Source organism: Piliocolobus tephrosceles, chromosome 19 (assembly GCF_002776525.5).
Source record: "Piliocolobus tephrosceles isolate RC106 chromosome 19, ASM277652v3, whole genome shotgun sequence".
Taxonomy (NCBI): Eukaryota; Metazoa; Chordata; class Mammalia; order Primates; family Cercopithecidae; genus Piliocolobus; species Piliocolobus tephrosceles.
The window spans coordinates 20,233,905-20,254,187 of NC_045452.1; the positions used below are offsets into that span (position 1 = coordinate 20,233,905).

Below are 20,283 nucleotides of genomic sequence, written 5' to 3' on the forward strand. Positions count from 1 at the left end.
AAGGAAGGAAGGAAGGAAGGAAGGAAGGAAGGAAGGAAGGAAGGAAGGAAGGAAGGAAGGAAGGGAGGGAGGGAAGGAGGGAGGGAAAGGAAAAGGGCCAGGTGCGGTGGCTCACGCCTGTAATCCCAGCACTTTGGAAGGCTGAGGCGGGCGGATCATGAGGTGGAGATCGAGACCATCCTGGCTAACACGGTGAAACCCCGTCTCTACTAAATATACAAAAAATTAGCTGGGCGTGCTGGTGGGCGTCTGTACTCCCAGCTATTTGGGAGGCTGAGGCAGAAGAATCGCTGGAACCCAGGAGGCAGAGGCTGCAATGAGCCGAGATTGTGCCTTTGCACTCCAGCCTGGCGACAGAGCAAGATGGAAACGAAAGGAAAAGAAAGGGAAAGGACAGAGAAAGGGAAAGGGAAAGGAGCTCCAAAAGTCTGAGTTTGGTGTTGAGAAGCTGCAGGAAGGCCAAGTTGTGGCCGTGAAGTGAGCCTGGGAGTGAGCGGACCAGGATGAGGCCACAGAGGCAGGAGGTGGCAAGGGCTGCGGATGTCACCCTCAGGGCTGGCGGGCTGTCAGGCTTTGCCTGGTCTGGTTTTAAATTTCCATGTGAAATATTTAAGACAAATAGGAATAAGGACTAATACAATAAAGCCTTTTGGCCAGGCATGGTGGCTCACACCCATAGTCCCAGCGCTTTGGGAGGCAGAGGCAGAAGGATCACGTGAGGCCACGAATCCAAGACCATGCTGGGCAACATGGTAAAACCCCATCTCTACAAAAAATGTAAGTTAGCTGAGTGTGGTGGTGCATGCCTATAGTCCCAGCTACTCAGGAGGCTGAGGTGAGAGGATTGCTTGGACCTGTGAGGTGCAATCCCAGCACTTTGGGAGGCCGAGCCGGGCAGATCATGAGGTCAGGATATCGAGACCAGCCTGGCCAACATGGTGAAATCCCATCTCTACTAAAAATACAAAAACTAGCCAGGCACGGTGGTGGGCATCTGTAATCTCAACTACTCAGGAAGCTGAGGCAGGAGAATCGCTTAAACCCAGGAGGCGGAGGTTACAGTGAGCCAAGGTCATGCCATTGCATTCTAGCCTGGGTGACCTAGTAAGACTCCGTCTCAAATAAATAAAATAAAATAAAATAAAATAAAGCTTTGTGTATCTACCACCAGGCTTAAGAAATACAACATTCTGGGTGGGCGCAGTGGCTCATGCCTGTAATCCCAGCACTTTGGGAGGCCGAGACGAGTGGATCACAAGGTCAAGAGATTGAGACCATCCTGGCTAACATGGTGAAACCCCGTCTCTACTAAAAAATACAAAAAATTAGTCGGGCCTGGTGGTGGGTGCCTGTAGTCCCAGCTACTTGGGAGGCTGAGGCAGAAGAATAGCGTGAACCCGGGAGGCGGAGCTTGCAGTGAGCTGAGATCCGGCCACTGCACTCCAGCCTGGGCGACAGAGCGAGACTCTGTCTCAAAAAAAAAAAAAAAAAAGGAAATACAACATTTCTAGCATTTCTAGCCAGGTGTATTGGCTCATGCCTGTAATTCCAACACTTTGGGAGGCTGAGGCAGGTGGATTGCTGGAGCCCAGGAGTTTCAGATCAGCCTCGGCAACATAGTGAAACGTTTTCCCTAAAACGTAAAAAATGGGCTGGGCATGGTGGCTCACATCTGTAATCCCAGCACCTTGAGAGGCTGATGCGGGTAAATCACCTGAGGTCAGGAATTCGAGACCAGCCTGGCCAACATGGTAAAACACCGTCTCTACTGAAAATGCAAAAATTAGCCAGGCATGGTGGCGCCTGCCTGTAATCCCAGCTACTCAGGAAGCTAAGGCAGGAGAAGTGCTTGAACCCAGGAGGCAGAGGTTGCAATGAGCCAAGATCTCGCCACTGCACTCCAGCCTGGGCAACAGAATGAGACTCTATCTCAAATAATATAATAATAATGAATAAAAATAAAAGATAAACATTCCCAATATAATCCCAGCGGCACCCTGGCCCTTGTCTCAGCCGGCCTTTGAAGCCTGCACTGTCCAGAGTGCAGCGCCAGTCGCTGTGATGAAGTGTGTTAGGCTGGTGAGAAGACCATGATGGTAGCTTGGAGCTACCAGGATGGTGGCCATGGAGCTCAAGAGGAGATAAATTTGGGACACACACATTCTGGGTGAAGAGTCCGCAGGGTTTGGGGGTGGAAGGGGGTTGTCGAGAGTGGCCAGTAGTGGTGGAAGACTGAAACGGGGCCAGGTTTTGGGAGCGACGGTTTACAGTGTGCAGTGGCTTTGAACGTCCAAATGCAGATGTCTACCCCACGTCAGATCCTGAGTCTCCAGAGAGAGAGCGGGCAGAGCTGGGTGCATGAGATGGTGAACACTGGTGACAGGTTGAGTTGTGAGGGTGGGCAAGACCGCCTGGGCCAAGGGCATGGAAAAGGAGAGAGGGTCTCAGCCCTGGCCCCAGCAGCCCCACAGATGGGAGAGAAGCTGAGGAGCGGATGAGGGGGACCGGCCAGAGAGCAGGAGCAGCAGGGGAGGGAGGCTGGCTCACAGCCAGGAGAGGGAGCTCTCAGCAGAGTCGCCCGGTAGGCCCTGCCCAGCCTGGAGCACCTGAGGACTGAGCGCGGTAGCCACAAGTCCCTCCTCCGCTTGGCTTCCCTCCCTCCCCAGCCAGAAAGAGGGAAATCTCTTCCTGGGCCGGGCAGAAGGGGAGGTGCTGGGGAGGGGCGGGGAGCTGTGCTGGGCGGGGGTCAGGGAAGTTGCAGCAGAGGTGACCTCGTCACAGCCCAGGTATGATCCTCATCTGACCCTCATTCTTGCACTCCAGTCTGGGTGGGGCTGGGGCTGGGGGTGAGGTGCTGGTTGCTGCTCCCCCATCCCATGGCCTCATCCTCAGCTGTCAGCAAACAAGACTCCAGGAGTTGGGGCTGCTGGCTGGTGGGGGGTGTCTCCCAGAACCCTGGGGGATGGGGGCTAATGTCACACACACACACACACACACACACACACAGGATTTCCCTGGGATGCTCGGCTGGGCCCAGCAGGTGCCCCCTAAAGAAGTGGTGCGGGAGCAGGGAGGAGTGAGGAACAGTCAGGACTGAGTTCGAGCCCCACTCCCTCGCTTATCTAGCGGAGGCCACTGGGTGGCATCGCCTGCTGGGCCCTCCTGGGACTCCAGCCCAAGACTCACACGTGGGGAACGAGCAGCGTTGCCTTCAGCGGCGCCGCTTGGAAGCGGCCCAAATGCCCATCCACGAATGGCATAGCACACAGACAGAAAAAGCCAGGAGGGAGCTCTGTGAGGAGCAATGTAGGTCTTCAAGATGTATTTTTAAGCAAAAAAAGGCAACAGTGATGAGCGGTGAGTATAGTAGCTACCATTTGTGTAAAAAAGGAGAGAGAAGAAATTTATAGATACACATATTTGCTTGTCTCTGCTTGTCTGTGGATGGTGACCCAGGAAGCTGGTGACATTGGCTGCTCCAGGGAGGGAAAGCAGGTGGCTGGGGACAGGGTGGGAGGAAGAACTGTCACTGTATTCCCGTTTGTGTCTTTTTGAATTTTAGAACCGTATGAATGTATTACCTGTGGGGAAATGCACATGAAGAGTTTTAAAATTAATGTGTACACATGCATATTTTCCAGAGAATGGCCATAGCATTCATAAGGTTGTCAAAAAGGACTGCGGCCCCGAAAGTCTGAGAACACTTCACCTATGGGCTGCGTGGCTTTGGGAGAATTTCTTAACCTTTCTGAGTCACATCCGTAAAATGGGAAGGGATAACACCCAGTGTACAGGCATGCTGCCAAGGCGAACAGCATGGGCAGGGGTTTGTAAACTGTAAAGTGCAGAAGCCTTTCTTTCTTTTTTTGTTTTTTGAGGCAGGGTCTCGCTTTGTCACCCAGGCTGGAGTGCAGTGGCACTATCACGGCTCACTGTAGCCTTGACTCCCCAGGATGAAGCGATCCTCCCGAATAGCTGGGACTTCAGGTGTGTGTCGTCGTGCCTGGCTAATTTTTAAATTTTTTGTAGAGACAGGCCCTCCCTGTTACCCAGGCTGATCTTGAACTCCTGGGCTCAAGTGATTCTCCTGCCTTGGCCTCTCACAGTGTTGGGATTACAGGCGTGAGCCACCGTACCCGGCCTGCAGCCCTTCTTGAAGGGGATGACTTACTCTCCACTCTTCCTCACCTCCTAGTCTCCCCTCAGCCCCCTCTAGGGCTCCTCTGCTTCCCCTTCCCTCTCAGCAGCTCTGATGGAGGCTCTGGACTGGCCCTCGTCTTTCTCCTTGCGTCCTCCAGGCCTGAGGGTCCCTCTCCAGGTCGCCCCTTGCTCTCCTGCCTCTGGCCTCTCCATGCCCCCACACCGTGCAGTGCCCAGCTTGGCCAGCCCACCTCCCTTCTCTTCTCCCCAGTCCTCCCTGTGATCTCATCCAGTCCTGTGGCTTAAAATACCACCCGGCCTGCACCTCCCCCCCCAGGCAGCTACAAGCCCACTTGGTTCCTGCTCCCTGTGTCTGCTGGACAGTAAAGAGGCATCGTGAACCCAGTACTGCCAAGCCCAAGCCATGCTCCCGTCCTCCCTTCTCCTGCCTTCCACATCTCAGTCTGTGACTCCTCCCAGGAGGTCGCTCAGGCCTGACATCTGGGCGTCATTCTCCAGCCTTCCCTAAGCCCAACCGCAACAGTGGGATAAAACTAACACGCACTTAGTGTTCACTGAGGGCCAAGCACTCACTGGTCCACACCTGCAAGGTAGGTGCTATTATCATCATCCCACAGCGGACTCGGGAGCTTGCCCAAAGCAGGTGAACCTCGGGGCCCTGGATGCATCCCCTCACCCAGTCATCCATCCCAAAGAGCCACATCACTATTGCAGCCCGCAGCCTCTGCCTGCCGCCTCCTCCCACAGCCTCCACCCACCTCCCGCAGTCCAGCTCCACATCACTCCCCATCAGAGCTCTTGGTCTCCCCAGGGCACTTGGGATGAATGCCTGGCCTCGGGGGAGGTCCTGCCCTCTCTGACCTCCCCCCCTCCACTCCCCCAACCACTGGAAGAGACCTTCCTTCCCGTCCCTTTAACGCACCAAGTTTATTCATATCGCTGGGCCTTTGCACTGGCTGTTCTTTCTGGTTGAAATTCTCTTCTCCAAGACTCCACCACTCGGGCCTTCCTACCATTCAGATCTTGATTCAAAGGCTGCCTGTCCCAAGAGGCCCCGAGGCCCTCCCTCCCCATCCAGCTCTCAGATCTTCCTGGCAGCCCTCAGCAGCCAAAGCAGTTTCATTTGCAACCTCATTAAGGACAGGAACCTTGCCTCCCTACCTCACCCCAACTCCCAGAGCCTGGCACAGAGTAACTGCTTCATAAACATCTAACGACTGGCAAGATAACCCAGCCCGTCACAATTCCCGGGAAGGGTCTAACTGGGCCATGTGACAGATCGTGACCAAGGAGAAGCTATTTTTGACACAGTAGTCAGGGAGAACTTCCCAGTGGAGGTGGCCTCTGAGCAGTGACCAGGAGGCCCTCTGTGTCACTGTACAAGAGCACAGTGGTCATGAGCAGAGGGGAGAGACGACAGGATGTCAGAGGGCTCAAGTCTCTGCCTCACCCTCCACAGAGCATGGGCTTCTCTTCCCAGGTGTCCCTCAGGTGTCACGGGCTCGGGGGAGGATGTCCTGGCTTCACCCAAGGATGGGTGGCAGGGACATGTGTACGGGACCTAGTGGGAGAAGGCACGGCAGACAGAGGCCTCAGCAGGACCAGAGACAGCAGGAGGAAGAGTCAGCCCCCGCCCATGACCCAGTGCTGGGCCACAGCCCCAAGGGACTGTCACTAACAGAATGCCTGCCATGGGGGGACCACGGGCTGTGTGCACCTCTTTACTTCTGACCACCTCCCCACTGGCTCCTCAGGCCAGAGAATCTCCAGCTCCAGCCAACCCCCATCCATCCATTCATTCATCACCCTAACCGTCCCCTGAGCTGGCATAGGCTCTGCCTTCCTGCCAGGTGCCAGATGTGTCTCAACACAGCACAGTGCCTTGCCTCGGAGGGCGCTCTGTAAATAATTGAGTGAATATTTATTGAGCACCTACTGTATGCTGAAGGGAAGCAGGTAAGTCACAAACCTGCTTTGCTGAGCTCCATGCACCCATGTGTGCATGCATGCGTGTGTGTGTGTGTGTGTGTGTGTGTGTGTGTGTGTGTGTGAAAAGTCCTAGAGAGAAGGTCCCAGGAAGATGGGGACAAGCAGGAGAGCACAAGGACAGAGCAGGGCTGGGCCTGGGCTGAGCAGAAAGCAGGGAATTTGGCCCGGCCTGGGATCTAGGCCCTGGGGAGAAGCGGTGACTCTGGAAGAGCGTGGGGCCCTGGACCTGCGTGGTCCACTGAGCAAGGGACAGGAGGCTACTTCTGAGGGCAGGACAGCAGCATCCTGGAAGTCGTGGCACTTACATCTTTAGGAACCAAACATCCAGGGAAATAGGAACCTGTGTGTCAGAGCCTCTATCGGGGCACCTCCTGGATTTCTATACGGGACAGTAGCTTTCAAGCTTTTTGACCAAAATCCGCAGTAAAAGCAAACATCCTGTTTGTTATTTTAACGTACTTTATATTTATTTTTTAGATATAGAGTCTTGCTCCAATGCCCAGGCTGGAGTGCAGTGATGCGATCACAGCTCAATTGCAACCTTCTGGGCTCTTGCCATCCTCCCGCCTCGGCCTCCCAACGTGCTGGGATTACAGGCGTGAGCCACTGCACCCGGTTATATATTTAAAGCTGAAGTAAGAGCATCACAAAATAGTATTTACCCTCACTACATGCATAGTATTTTGAAATTTTCTTTTTAATTTCATTTTCAGAAAACAAGTAGTGCAACTCACTAAATCAATTTCCCAGCCCACTAATGGGGCAGGACCTGTGTGCAATTTTTAAAGCACTGGCCTGAGTGGGGGTTAGGAGCTGTGAAACGGGATCCAGCGTGTGTCTTGAAGCTGTGACTGGAGGTGCTTGGACCCCAGGCTTTGTGACGCACAACCATGGGTGCAATTGTTGGATATAACAGGGGAATACTGGGAAAAGTCTGTTAGATCCCCCAGCTCACAAGACTGCCACTCTGCAGCCCAAATAACAGGGATTCTTTAGGTTCTGGGTCCAATTTATTCCCCTGGTCTTGTATTAGAGCCCCGCCTGCCCCCCTAACAGATGCCATTCAGCAGTTGCTTACACATCTCCCAGGACAGGGCGCTCACCCCCTTCTCAGGCAGCCTACTTGACTGTGAGGAGTAAGCTCTGCCCGGGCTGCTGATGCAGCTGCCAAGCGGAGCCCCTCCTGTGACTGGCTGGTCACTCTCCTCTGTCCTCTAGCCTGTTGTCTCAGGGACCCAAGACAGCTCTGGCAAGCGGTCCTCTCTCTGCCCCACCCAGTTCTCTCTCTCTGCTGCCCAGCCACTGCCCGGTGTCTCTTGGGGGCAGCCTTGGAGCCCAGCCAGAGAGAGGCCCTTTCCAAGGTCAAGTGGGCTCAGGCTCTGCAGCCTCATGGCGGGGCTGGCACTCAGCCAGGCCTGCCCTAGCCAAGCAGTTCTGGGGGCCTGGGGGAGGGAGGGCTGGGGGAGGCTTGGCTGTTCAGAGAAGTGGTACCCCACGGCAGTGGCTGGTGATAGGGGTCTGGAAATCAGGCCCAGCAGTGCCCTTGAGTGGTTGGGCCACAAAGTAGTTCATATCAACGAGCTATGATACATTCATTCATTCACAGGCTCACAGGATCTTCCCAGTCACCCTCAGAAACAGACACAAAGGGCCAGGCGCGGTGGCTCATACCTACAATCCCAGTGCTTCGGGAGGCCGAGGTGGATGGATCACATGAGGTCAGGAGTTCAAGACCAGCCTGACCAACATGGTAAAACCCTGTCTCTACTAAAAATGCAAAAATTAGCCCGGCATGGTGGTGCGCACTTGTAGTCCCAGCTACTCGGGAGGCTGAGGCAAGAGAATCACTTGAACCAGGAGGCAGAGGTTGCAGTAAGCTGAGATCGCGCCACTGCACTCCAGCTTGGGCAACAGAGCGAGACTCCATCTTAAAAAAAGAAAGAAAGAAAGAAAGAAACAGAGGCAAAAGCCCACCCTTACGGGGCAGGGGATGAAGGCTCAGAGGTGAAAAAGCTGCCCCAGATTCCACAGCTGCTCAGGGGTGGAGCTGGACAGGAACCCAGATCTTCTGTGTCCCAGTCATGGGCCTTAGGGTCGGGTGCATGTGCTGTGGGGAGCTGACCCCATTTTACTGATGGGGAGATTCAGGCCTAGGTGAAAGGTGTGCCCATCTTCAAGCTGGTGGCAGAGTTAGCCCCTGGGACACCTCAGTGAAGCTTTCCCCACCCCGCTGCAGCTCCTCTCCCAGCCCCCACCCTAGACTCCCCCAGGAGCCTCCCCTCTCCACATAGGCCTGAGAAGCCCAGGACCCTCTGTCCTGTGAGTGTGAAGGTACCACTCAGCCTGGGAGACAGATGGGATGGGGTCCGCAATTAGGGGCTCCTTGGGGCCATGCAGGGGAGGTGGTGGGCACAGGGTGGAGGGGCCCTGGCTGGGGGTGAAATGGAGCAGGCAGAGGGGCTTTGGGCACCCTTCAAACCTCGTGCCCATGGATACCCTCCCAGCCGGGTGCAGTGGCTCACCCCTGTAATCCCAGCACTTTGGGAGGCCGAGGCAGGCAGATCACAAGGTCAGGAGTTCAAGACCAGCCTGATCAACACGGTGAAACCTCGTCTCTACTAAAAATACAAAAATTAGCCGGGCGTGGTGGCAGACACCTGTAGTCCCAGCTACTCAGGAGGCTGAGGCGGAAGAATCACTTGAATGTGGGAGGCAGAGGTTGCAGTGAGCCGAGATTACACCACTGCACTCCAGCCTGAGAGACACAGTGACACTCCATCACAAACAAACAAACAGAAAACAAAAAACAAAACCCTCCCATCCCTGCAGCCTAGGTCGCTGGTGCATGAGCTTCTCCCAGGACAGGCAAAACAGGAAAAAGCTGAACACACCCCACTATCCCCATGGGTGGCCCCCGATACACAGAGGGGCAAAGAGAGGCCCCCAGATGAACAGTGGCCTAGCTGAGGTCATGCGGAGCCAGTGAGGGGCTGAGCTGGGATTCGATCCCAGGCCCCTGACTCTGGCCACCCTTCCTACTGCTGTGACCAGGGACTGCTGCCCTTCCCCTTGCTCCCATCTGGGGATTTTCTTGGGAGAGGGCGCTTAAAGAGGCCCAGACCCTGCTCCCCTCCCCCAAACCCCATAGCTCTGGGGAGTGTCAGAGAGAGGAGGGGCCGGCAGCCCTGGGGGCCATCAGGACGCAGAAGAGTCAGGAGCAGCTCCGGGTTGACAGGCTCTGCCACCATTGCTGTGTGACCCTGGGCAAACCCCGGTGGTCTCTGGACTCGGTTTCTCCATCTCCCAGGAGAGGTAATGGAGATAAGGCCAATGCAGGGGCAGACAGGAACTGCTGGGTGGAGCTTGGTGGGGGCTTCTCCTCCATCCCAGTCCCAGGGAGCTCCTCCGCCCAACTGCACCTCCCATGCCCCATCTCCCCTCTGCCCTGCTGGGGGCCTCCCACTGGGGGCCTCCCACTGGCCTGGCACAGGCCTAGACCAAAGCTCCCAGCTGATAGGTCACCATGACAACGCTGCCTTCTCCCTTCACAGCTCCTGCTGGGGTCGGGAACACCAAGGACCCCCTTCCCTGGTAGCCCCTAAAGACCTGTTGACCTGCCAATGTCTCTCTGGGGCACCTCACCCTCTCCTGCCTGCCGAGGAAAGACGTCCCAGCTCTTGGCAGCAGGGCTGGTCAGAGACCGGCCAGCAGCCACAGGGAGGAGTGGGTGAGCTGTTGCAGGGAGGGAAAGGGGAGCCCCAGGCTGGCAGACATGTACCCACTTCCCTTCAGGTGGCCAGTGAGGGTCCTGGAGGGGCTGGCTCTGGGTGCACAGTAGGACAAAGCATACGTGGCTGTTTCTACCCAGTAGGCCTGGAACCAATCCTTGCTTCTCTCTGAGCCTCAGTATTCTCATCTGAGAAGTGGGGGTGATGGTTCTCCCAGGGTGGTTTAGAATTAAGTGAAATCATGAATATGAAGCCCAGTGCAGAGCCTGGCACTCAGCCTCCCTCCTGCAGCAATACCCTGAGAACACTGCTCTCACCCCAGCCACCAAGCACCGGCACCAGCCATCTGAGCAGCCCTGATGCCTGCACATGCGCGTGTGCCTGTGTCTGTGTCTATGCCTGAGCATGCACACGCAGGCTGAGAGGGGGCTGTGAGCAGGTGGGGCAAAGGGTGCAGAGGGACGGGCAGGGGCCACACCCCAGCACTCCTCCCCACCAGTTTCCCAGCTTGTGTGGTCTTAGAATCAGGCAAAGCCCATCCATTCAAATCCAGCCTGTTTCCAGCCAGCCACTTCCCCTTGCTGAGCCTCAGTTTCCCCTTCTGTAAATGAGAACCATCTATGTCCACAGTCTTCCAGGTTCACGACAGGGACCCCGTGTTGGGCCGTGGGGCCAGGACTGGTCAAGACCTTTGGGAGTGGGGGGCCAAGACCAGAGCAAGCCGGAGCGTGAGCCCACCCCTGCTCCCCATGCTGCACCCCACCCACCACCCCGTGAGCGCCTGTGTGCGCGCCTGCAGGAGCGCGCGTGTGTGACTCAAGGTCTATTCATAGCCGAGCTCCACCAGCTGCAGCGTCACAAGCAGAGGGGCCTCAGCCCATATTATTATTTCAATTACCATCTGAATTAAAAGTTTGAGCAGCGATCAGCCCACGTAGCAAGGGGAAGAGGGAACAGGAGAAAAATAAAGATGAAAAGGAGAAGGGCTGTGCCTGGCGATCCCCCACACCCCAAGGAGGGCTGAGTCCGCAGAGGAGGCTTAAAGGTTACGCCAACCCCCAGGATTCCCGCCTGCCCTTGCCCAGGACCCAGAGTCCTCCCATCATTGGGAGAAGCGCTTTTCAGCAGCAGCCCAAGCACAGCTACTCTGTGGAAATAGATCGTTCAGCCCAGGTTCACGTGGATGGGGTTACTCGGAGAGGGTGAAGGACTGACCTAAGGTCACACAGAGAGCCACCCAAGGAAGCTGTCTCCAAGACCCTCTCCTGCCAGCCAGGTCCCACTGACCTCACTAGGCTCTGTAACACGTGTGCCATTTCCCTTCTGCTCCCCTCTCCCTGCGCCCTGAGCCGATAACTTTCCTCCTGCAGCCCTAGCCTGCAGCCAGCCCTCTCTCAGCCCTCTGCATCCCCGACCTCACACCTCATGCCACCACCATCAGCCCAAAGGCCCCTCCTCACTCACTGGCATAGGGGACAGAGCCCTGGGCCAGGAGACAGGCAGCCTGGCCCTAATCTAACTCTCTGGGCACCTTCAGGCAGGTCATTCCTTGTCTCTGAGCCTCAGTCTTCCCATCTATGAAATGAGTTCTCTCCTACGATGCATGGTGGTATCTGTCTTCAGAATGGAGCCCCCAGAGGAGCCAGAGGATCCCTGAGGGGGTGTCATGCTGTGGGGGCGACTAGACCATCTCCTGCCAAGCCCCAGCCCAGGGGAGGAACGCTTTCCACTCTCCCCAGGGAAGCCCCACAGACAGCCCCCGAGAATTAGACTAGTCTGAACTCACACCCAGGCTCCTCTGCTTTCTTGCTGTGTGACCTTGGACAAATCACATAGATTCTCTGAGCCGTGGCTCTCCCATCTGTAACATGGGGACATCAAATCAACATTGCCATGGAGAATTAAATGGGAATTTGCAAAAGCTCCTAGCCCAGTGCCTGGCGAGCAAATGTGTTTCCTCACTGGGAAGCAGGAAGTGATGAGCACTGCTTCCCAGCTCCGCTTTGGGAAATACCAAAGGCTCCTAGGATTTTGGAAGTGGGGATGTTATTCGGCCTCACCCGTAAGGCGAGAATCACCTGGCAGGTGCTCACCTGGCTCTGCTTGAATACCTCTGGGATTGAGGAGCTCACTATCTGACAAAACATCCACAGCTGCTTCCCATCTTTCTCCACCTCCAGCTCTGGGAATTTTCTAGAATGGAGCATAAGCTTCCAGCTTAACCCCAAATCCAACCTGTCCTTGCCTGGGACTGCCTGAAACTGGCTTTAAAATGAGACTGAAAGGAGTTCTTCAAAGAGACCAGTAGAGGGAGGGGATTAGTGCCCAAGGACAGTGGGGGTGAGGGGATCTGGAGAGAAGGGAGGGAGAAAGGAGGCGGCCGAAGTCAGAGCTGGGCCCTCAAAGCTCCTGGGTCCTGTCTGGGCTTGCCACAGTGTTACACAGGGACATCTGTCTGTCTGCTTGCAGGTGGGGCTGGGAGCCAGGAGCCTTGGCTTCAGGCCCTGGCCCTGCTTCCTCCACCCCCAAACCATCACTGTGACCCTGGTGGGTCCACTTTCCCCTCAGGCCTCAGTTTCCACTTTTGTAAAACGAAAGCATCAGACCAGTGATTTAAGCTCCAAACCTTTTGTCTGAATCCAGGCACCCTCCCACTCTACCCTGTCCACCCCCCGCCCAGCATGCTGGATCCACGGGCCCCTGAGTGTCTGTTTCAGGGTCAGAGGCCCTATCTCTATCCCTGTCTCCTGCTTTCATAGCTGTTGCCTTTGAGGATTCTGTCATCCCCATTTTACAGGTGGGGAGATGGAGGCATGAGGCGGTGAAGCCAATTGCTCAAGGTCACAGAGGGTGATTTGAAATCCAGGGCTCCCTACTCTGGGCCCAGGAGAGCCGCAGAACTTAAGGGCAACTTCTTTCAGGAGAATCACCAAGATATTAAGTGACCGGCCGTTCTCTATACTTATGTGGACTCTGCATGGGGCAAGGGGCTGCCCAAGGTCACACAGCAAGGCACTAACAGACCAGGGTCCTGAACCAAGCCCCCCTGCCCCCAGGCTCCATCCAGACAGGGGGCTGGCAACATGACCTGACTTTCTGCCCTGGTCCTGGGATCTCCCCAAGACTGGAGCCCACGTCCTGTCTCTAGCCCCTGCTTGGCTGCCCCCAGAAGCCCCCCAGCATCTAGGACTGACGTAGAAAGAGGGAGCAGGAAGACAGGAAAGAAAGTTGAAGGCTGGCCACTTGCCCCTGGCCCTCTGGCCCTCCCCTCCTGCTCTCCTCGTGCAGGGGGAGCGGCGGCGGTGGTGATGTAATGCACTCGGCTTTCGTCCCGGTGCCAATCTCAGAAGAGAGACGACAGATTGCGTGAGCCAAATTTGGCATCCTAGGGGGAGAGGCATGAAAAGTGGAGATGTGGAGGAGCAGAGAGGAGCCTGGGGTGGTGCAGGAGGAGCCCCCTGCCCTACAGCCCCGAGGTGCCTCCCCTCCCTCCTCTCAGGGCCCCCATCTCTTCCCCAGCTCGCCTGGCCCTGGGCCTCCCCTCCTCACTCTGAGGGGCCAGCCTGGCTGCTCCCCGGACCCCTTGAGCCCGGTGCTGCCAGGCCTACCCGCCACCCCCACCCCACACTGCTCCAGCTCTGTTTCCCACCGCCGCTAGTTTCCTGGTTACCATGTTGCTGGTTGTCATGTCGCTTACATGTCCTCGTGACTCAGTGGTCCCCGCAGAGGGGCCCCCTCCTCCTCACACCCCCCTTAGCACTCGCCCCCGCCTCCCCCAGATCCACATTAAGAAGCAGCCCGCCCTGTAAGCCTACACTGTTCCTCCTCCCCTTCCTTCTTATCCTAAGCTAAGACATCTTCTCACAGCATCTCCCAGAGCTACTTCATTCTCTCTTTCGCAAATGTCTACGAACCTACTATGCTCCAGGCTGGCGCACGCGGCTTTCACAGACCTGACACAATCTGGAAAGTGCTCAACACCCTGATGAAGTCAGTATCATCATCCCTATTCTCCAGTTGAAGAAACTGAGGTTCAGAGAGGTCAAGCCACCCACCCAAGGTCACCCAGCAGAAACTCAACCAGCTCTGCCTGGTCACAGTCACTCCAGAGGATTTTCTGAGGGAAGAGCTGTCTTTTCAAGGATAACCCAAAGGGCCATGAGGAATAGTACCCCAGATTCCCACTCTAATCCTGGACACTCCTCCTTGGTCAGCTCTCTATTTCCACCATATTCCCACTGCCCCACGTCCACCTCCACCCACTAGCTGTTCATCCGTCTTTTAAGGTAAAGTGAGTCTTTACTCCCATCTCCCCAGCGCTTTCCCCAGCCTGAGAACAGTCCTCTGCTCATTGAGCCCAGGGCCCGCCTTGGAGGTCACTGGGGCAGGGAGTGATGTCCCCATGCCACAGACATGGAAGTTGACAGTTGAGAGGAGAGTGACCAGCCCAGAGGGCTGCTCTCCCAGCCAGCTGAGCCAATTTCTGGGAGCCTGAATGAAGGACATATGAGACCCACTGCCCAGTGTGGAAAACCCGAGAGTCCCTCCTCCCAATGAGAATGGAGTGGAATGTTCTAGGCTCAGCCCTTCCAACTCCAGCTGGGATATGGGTCAGCTCAGTGGCCAACAGTCTCTGTTCCCACCATGCTGCACCCATCTCTTACCCCAGCTGCCCTGTTCCACCTTTTGCTCCCCTCATCACAGGCCAAGCCAGAGCCACAGCAAGGCTCTTTGGCCCCTAAAGTCCTGCTAACTGCCCCCAAAAGGCCTGAAGCCATGGAGGTCATGGGACTCGATGTGGGGGAGAACACACACACACAGCTCCAGCCCTTCTCTGGGCCTCCCTCCCTGAGTTCTCCACTTCCCCCAAACCTGCTGCTGAACATTCTACTGCTCTTGAGGCCCTGCTCTGTCAGCTGGCAAGGCTGCCCTGCCGAGCCCTCCACTCCACCCCACCCAGCTTGCCACCTCTCAACTCCCTGCATCCTCTCCATCCTGAAGCGGGGACACTGGGGGTAGAAGTGTGGGTAGGGGGCAGGGAGGCTGACACTGGTGGGGGTATATTTGGCAGGTTACAGGGGAAGTTCTCCCTGCGGGAGGCTCATTGAGACCTCTCTTGCCTTGGGGTGCTCCCTACACTCGGAGGAAAAAGCAGCCTCTGCCTCCCTCCCCAGCCGCAGTTTCTATCACTATGAATGTGCAGTGCCTCCTCTACCAATCCCTGCCCCTGCGCCCTGGGGTCGTGTGGCGCAAAGCAGGCGCTCAACACATGAGAAGTGGAATTTCGTTCTTCAGATCACAGGGCCATTTGCAACGAGGCTGCAGCTGGGGAGGCGGAAAGGCGCCATCCCCCACCTTGCCACAAGTCACCTGCCTTGAAGCTCCCTGGCATGACAACTGGGGTGGGTGGAGGCAGGGAAAGGTCATGGCCGGGGCAGGAGGTCAAGACCCCTTCCACCCACCTCTTTCCCCCTTTCCAGTACACAACCCAGACCGCGACGCTCCCAGACGGACAGAGCCCGCCCGCTCCCGGGGAGTCACGGGACCGCGCGCGCGGCGCCGGGCAGCCGGGACCCAGCTCGGGATCAGGTGCGGAGCGGGCGGGGCCGGAGCGGCGGGCCCGGGGACACACAGACACGCACGCGGCGGGACAGACTGACGGACAGCGCCCGGGGTGGGCGAGCGCGGCTTACCGCTGGGCAGAGGGTCCGACGAGAGTCCGGGAGGCGGCGAGCGGGCGCTACATCCCACGGCGGGATCCGGCGGGCGGCGTCCCGGGCGCGGAGAGGGGAGTCCCGGTGCCTCCTGCCTCCGAACTCGGCCGGCCGGCCCGCGCCCCCCTCCCCGGCTGCCGCACGGTCTGCGCGTGGGTCTTGGGGTCTCCGCGCGTCCCGGCCGTCCCGCGCCGCTCCCCGCGGGCCGCCCAACTTTCAGCGCTGCCCCGCGCCGCGCCCTAGGCGCCGCCTCGGCGTCAGCATCGTCGGGCCCGGCCGGGCTCAGAGCGCGGGGGTCCGGGGGCCCGGGGCGCCCCACCGCCCGCGCCCCCCACCCCCGCCGCAGGCGCCCTCCCCGCCGCCGACCCCCGCTGCGCGCCGCTCCCTCGCTGTTACCCGCTCCTGGTCGCGTGCTCTGCCCCCGGCCCTGCGCTCCGCTCCCGGCCCCGCTGCGCTCGGCCCCGGCCCCGCGACTCCTCGGCCTCCCGGCCTGGGGTCGCCCTCCCCGCCCCCGCCGGCCGGGCTCTGCCGCCACCTCCCCGACCGCTCTTGCGTCTCTCTCCCGCCGCCGGGATCTCCGCCGCTCTCGCGTCCCCGTCCCTCTCCCGGCCTCCCTGCCTTCTGCGGCCCCGCTCGCCCTCTGTCCGCGGGGTCTCCGTCTCCGTCGCGGTCGCCCGCTGGCCTCCTCCCGCCTCCCTCTGCCCGCGCTGCCGCTCTCCCCTGCGCGTCTCTGTCCGTCTCCCTCGCGGCCTCTGTCCTTCTCTGTCTCTCCCCCTCCCACTCTCCGTGCGGCCCCCTCTGTCTCGGACCCCGGCCCCCGCCTCGGCCGCGTCCCCGGCTCGCCCGGGAGCCCGAGCTCCCGCCGCCCGCGGCGCGCCGAGAACTCCCAACTCGCGGCACGCCGCCCCGCTTTGCGAGACTTTCGCCCCTCCTCACACGTGACCCGCACCCCACTGCGGAGGCCGCGCGTCCCCCAGCCCGAGAGCCCCGGCGGCCGGCGGGGACCCGCCCTGTCCGCCCCTCGGCCTAACCCGGCCTCAAGCCCCTTCCTGCGGCGCCTGCGGCGCTGAGCAGGGGCTGGGGCTGGGGGCTGCTGGCCCCGCTCCTGCCCTGGATCCTGCCCGGGTTTTTCTCCTCACCCCAGGAGCGCTCCTCCCAGAACCCGTTCCTGGATCCGCTCCCGGGTTTTGTGGGCCCCCCCAGGGGGCAGGTGGAGAGGGTTCCTCTGAGCCGGGAAGGGGATGGGTGGGAGCTGGTCCATCTGGGATCCCACGGAGTCCGGCCCCTCTCCTTGGCAGTCCTCATACTCTCCCGAAGTACCCCACTCTGAGAGTCCGAGGTGGCCCTATTGGAGGGACCCTCACGATCACTCAGTCACCATTGCCCCATTTTACAGACGGCGAGACTGGGTACCAGAGAGGGTCAGAAACTCGGCCAAGGTCACCCAGAGATGACAGAACAAGGCCAAACCCTAGTCTCTTGTTCTCTGTCGTTCTCCATTACCCCAAGCTGTCAGGCCTGGGCCCCACAGTCTGCGGTGTCAGGGAACCCCCAGCAGCACCTGTCAAACCAGCTACTTCCTGACCATCCTGCCACGTCACTCTAGCCCTCCGAGGAGACAGGAGGGAAAGTGCTCCTCCTTCCAGGGTGGTAGGACAAGAGAACACCTGCAATTAGACAACCAGCAGAACTTCCCTGGGAGTGTGGCCATCACCAACTAGCCCCAGTGCAGAGAGGGAGAGACTGAGGCCCCCAAAGCCAGGTGGAGAACTGATGAAATCTGAAATCCCCTCTGGCTCTCCTGAGCCTTGATGTCAGCATAAGAACAGCAACACACAAACCACCACAACTGTTTCCCTTCCTCGTGGGCTCTCCCTACCCAAAAGGATCCAGTCCCAACTCCTCAGTGTGGTGTAGTCAGGCCCCACCTTATCTGGCATCCCATATCCCATAAATCCACAGGTACACCCTGATTCCACAGATTCCAGAACATGCCACGGGCCTCCACACCTCTCTGCCTGCATGCACTGTTCCTCCTGCCTAAAATGCGCTTCCACTTTCTTTGCCCAGAGAATTCCTGCTGTTCCCCAAGTCCAGCCTCAGTGCCACTTCCTTGAGAAGGCCTCCTGATGACCCCAGCAGAAGGCCTTTATCACCCACTCATTCATTCAACCAGCACTAGGCACCCACCACATACCAGTCCCTGGGCTGGGCACAAGTATGGTTCTTGCTTAGTGGGATGAGGAGTCAGGCTAACCTAGGCTCAAAAGCACCTAGGAGCTACTTGACCTTGAACAAGTTTTTATTTAATCTGTCTGTAAATTGAGGACCCTAATGTCCTCCATTCCCCAGGGGTAGATTAAGTGAGGTGGATGCACAGATCATGGTAGGCGCTCAATAAATGTGGCCATCGTTTCTCACGGCTCTCTCCGACTGTGCAGACCTCCAGAATGCACGTCCTGTTCCACGCCTCTCCCTGGTTACCCTGCTGTGTCTTCACAGGCAGACAGCCAGGACTGATGTTCCATCACATGAATGCTCAGTGCGTGGATGCAGGGGAGACTCAAGCAGCCTGAGTGCCCTGTCGGCAACAGATGTGTGCCTGGTCTTTTTCAGCCTTTTCCATGGATCGAAAGTGGGAGGATGCGGGGAGACAAATGACCTGCCTGGCCACAGGCCTGACCTGGTAGCCGTCCTGGGAGTATGGGGTGCAGGGAGAGGAGGAAGGGGCAGGCAGGAGGGGAAAATGGAGACGGATGATCCAAAGCATCTACTGTCACAGAATCAGTCTCCTGATGCCAAGTCCCTGGGCACAAACTTGAAGATAGCATGGGGGTTCTGGGGCAAGGAGGGTCACCTTGCCGGGCCTGGGCCGCACCCTGGGGCAGCTGCTCATCCTGCAAGGAAACTGGACTGGGAGGAGGTAGGGAGAGGCAAGCAGAGGAGCTCGAGGCAGGGAGAGGTTCGGAAGCCCCAGGAAAGAGTCGTTTCCTCTCCAGACCTGTGTGACCCTGGGCAGCTCAACTCTCCTCTCTGGGCCTTTGTTTCCTCATATGTAAAGTGAGAAATCTAATACCCACTTTGAACATCTGTGTGTGTGTGTGTGTTTTGTTTTTGTTTTTAGATAGGGTCTGGCTCTGTGGCCCAGGCTGGAGGGCAGTGGCACCATCTCGGCTCACTGCAACTTCCACCTCCCGGACTTAAGCCATCCTACCACCTCAGCCTCCTGAGTAGCTAGGACCACAGGCGTGTGCCACCATGCCAGGTTGTATTTTTTGTAGAGATGGGGTTTTGTCATGTTGTCCAGGATGGTCTCAAACTCTTGAGCTCAAGCGATCCACCTGCCTTGGCCTCCCAACGTGCTAGGACTACAGGCGTGAGCCACCGCACGTGGTCGAGCAGCTGTTTTGAGGATAACCAAGGACTAAAGGAAGACTTCACATTGTTCACCTTATGTATGAGTAGCTTCTAGCCCTGTGTGAGGTGGGAGGTGGAGATGGAAATGGGCACGCTGAGGCCTGGGGACAGTGTGAGGGAGTTGAGGAAACGCTTTGGTGTCAGAACCTGTGTGACCCTGGGCAAGATGCGTGTCCTCTCCGGACCTCAGAGGCCTCGTCTGTAATGGGACAGTGTGGACTAGGTCTCCCAAGGGCAAGTGGCTTTGTCATTATTCAGCACAGATGTGCCCCCCGGATGCAATGAGGACAACCCGCTTCCCCTGCGCTTGTACCCTTAGCTCAGCACTATCGAGACCTTTGCAGGGATTGTCTCCTTTGATTCTTGCAAGATCTCTCCGGGCACCTGTTACCAATGGGGAAACTGAGGCACAGACAGTACTGCCATGAGTGGCATGGCTGGGGTGACCAGGAACAATGGTCTGGAGGAAGGAGGTTCGCTCTGAAGTTTGGAGGAGAATGCTGGTAAAACCTCTGTCCATCCACACACTTTGGCAAAACGTCCTGGCCGTCTCCATTCTCCATTCTCTCCTTTGATCCTCACAAGATCTCTGTGGGGTACGGGCTATGCCTGTCTTTACGTCACAGATGAGGACTCTGAACTGACACACAGAGAGGGGAAGTGGCTTGTCTGGGGTCAGGCAGGCAGTAAGCAACTGTCTGGGCCAGGATTTGAACCAGGCTCAACTTCCACTTTCTGGGGAAAGGTCATTCCAGGCTAGCAGAGCACTCACTCACCGATTTACTCTGGGGGCCTGCTCGCACCTCCTGGGTCCTACAGGGGCCCTGAGAGCCTGTGTAGAGGGCTGAGAGGAGTGGAAGAGAGGGCAACTTGGGCCAGGCAGGTGGACAGCTGGGGAGGAGAGGGAAAAGGCTACTTCAAAATGCTAGAGTCACAGAGTCCAGAGGTTTTTGGCCTAGAGTGTCTTTAAGTTCAGCCAGGGCCGGGCGCGGTGGCTCATGCCTGTAATCCCAGCACTTTGGGAGGCTGAGGCAGGCAGATCACTTGAGGTCATGAGTTCGAGGCCAGCCTGGCTAACATGGTGAAACCCCAACTCTACTAAAAATATAAAAATTAGCCAGGCACTGTTGCTCGCACCTGTAATCCCAGCTACTCCAGAGGCTGAGGCTTGAACCTGGGAGGCGGAGGTTGCAGTGAGCTGAGATCGCGCCACTGCACTCCAGCCTGGGCTACAGAGCAAGACTCCATCTCAAAAAAAAAAAAAAAAAAAAAAA

General features: G+C 57.6%; 1 protein-coding gene across 2 annotated transcripts in view; it reads right to left on the reverse strand.

Annotated features, from left to right (window-relative positions):
• The window catches only part of KCNJ4 (potassium inwardly rectifying channel subfamily J member 4), a 28,719-nt gene extending 12,928 nt beyond the window's left edge, over positions 1-15,791 (reverse strand). The window contains exon 1 of one of the 2 annotated variants that reach the window (XM_023222016.2): positions 15,572-15,791. The gene's annotated coding sequence lies outside the window, so the exon portion shown is untranslated. Of the gene's footprint in view, positions 1-5,083; positions 5,142-15,571 lie in introns of those variants that run through there. The other variant, XM_023222015.2, reaches the window with a different exon arrangement.
• Between the last annotated feature and the right edge of the window lie 4,492 nt (positions 15,792-20,283).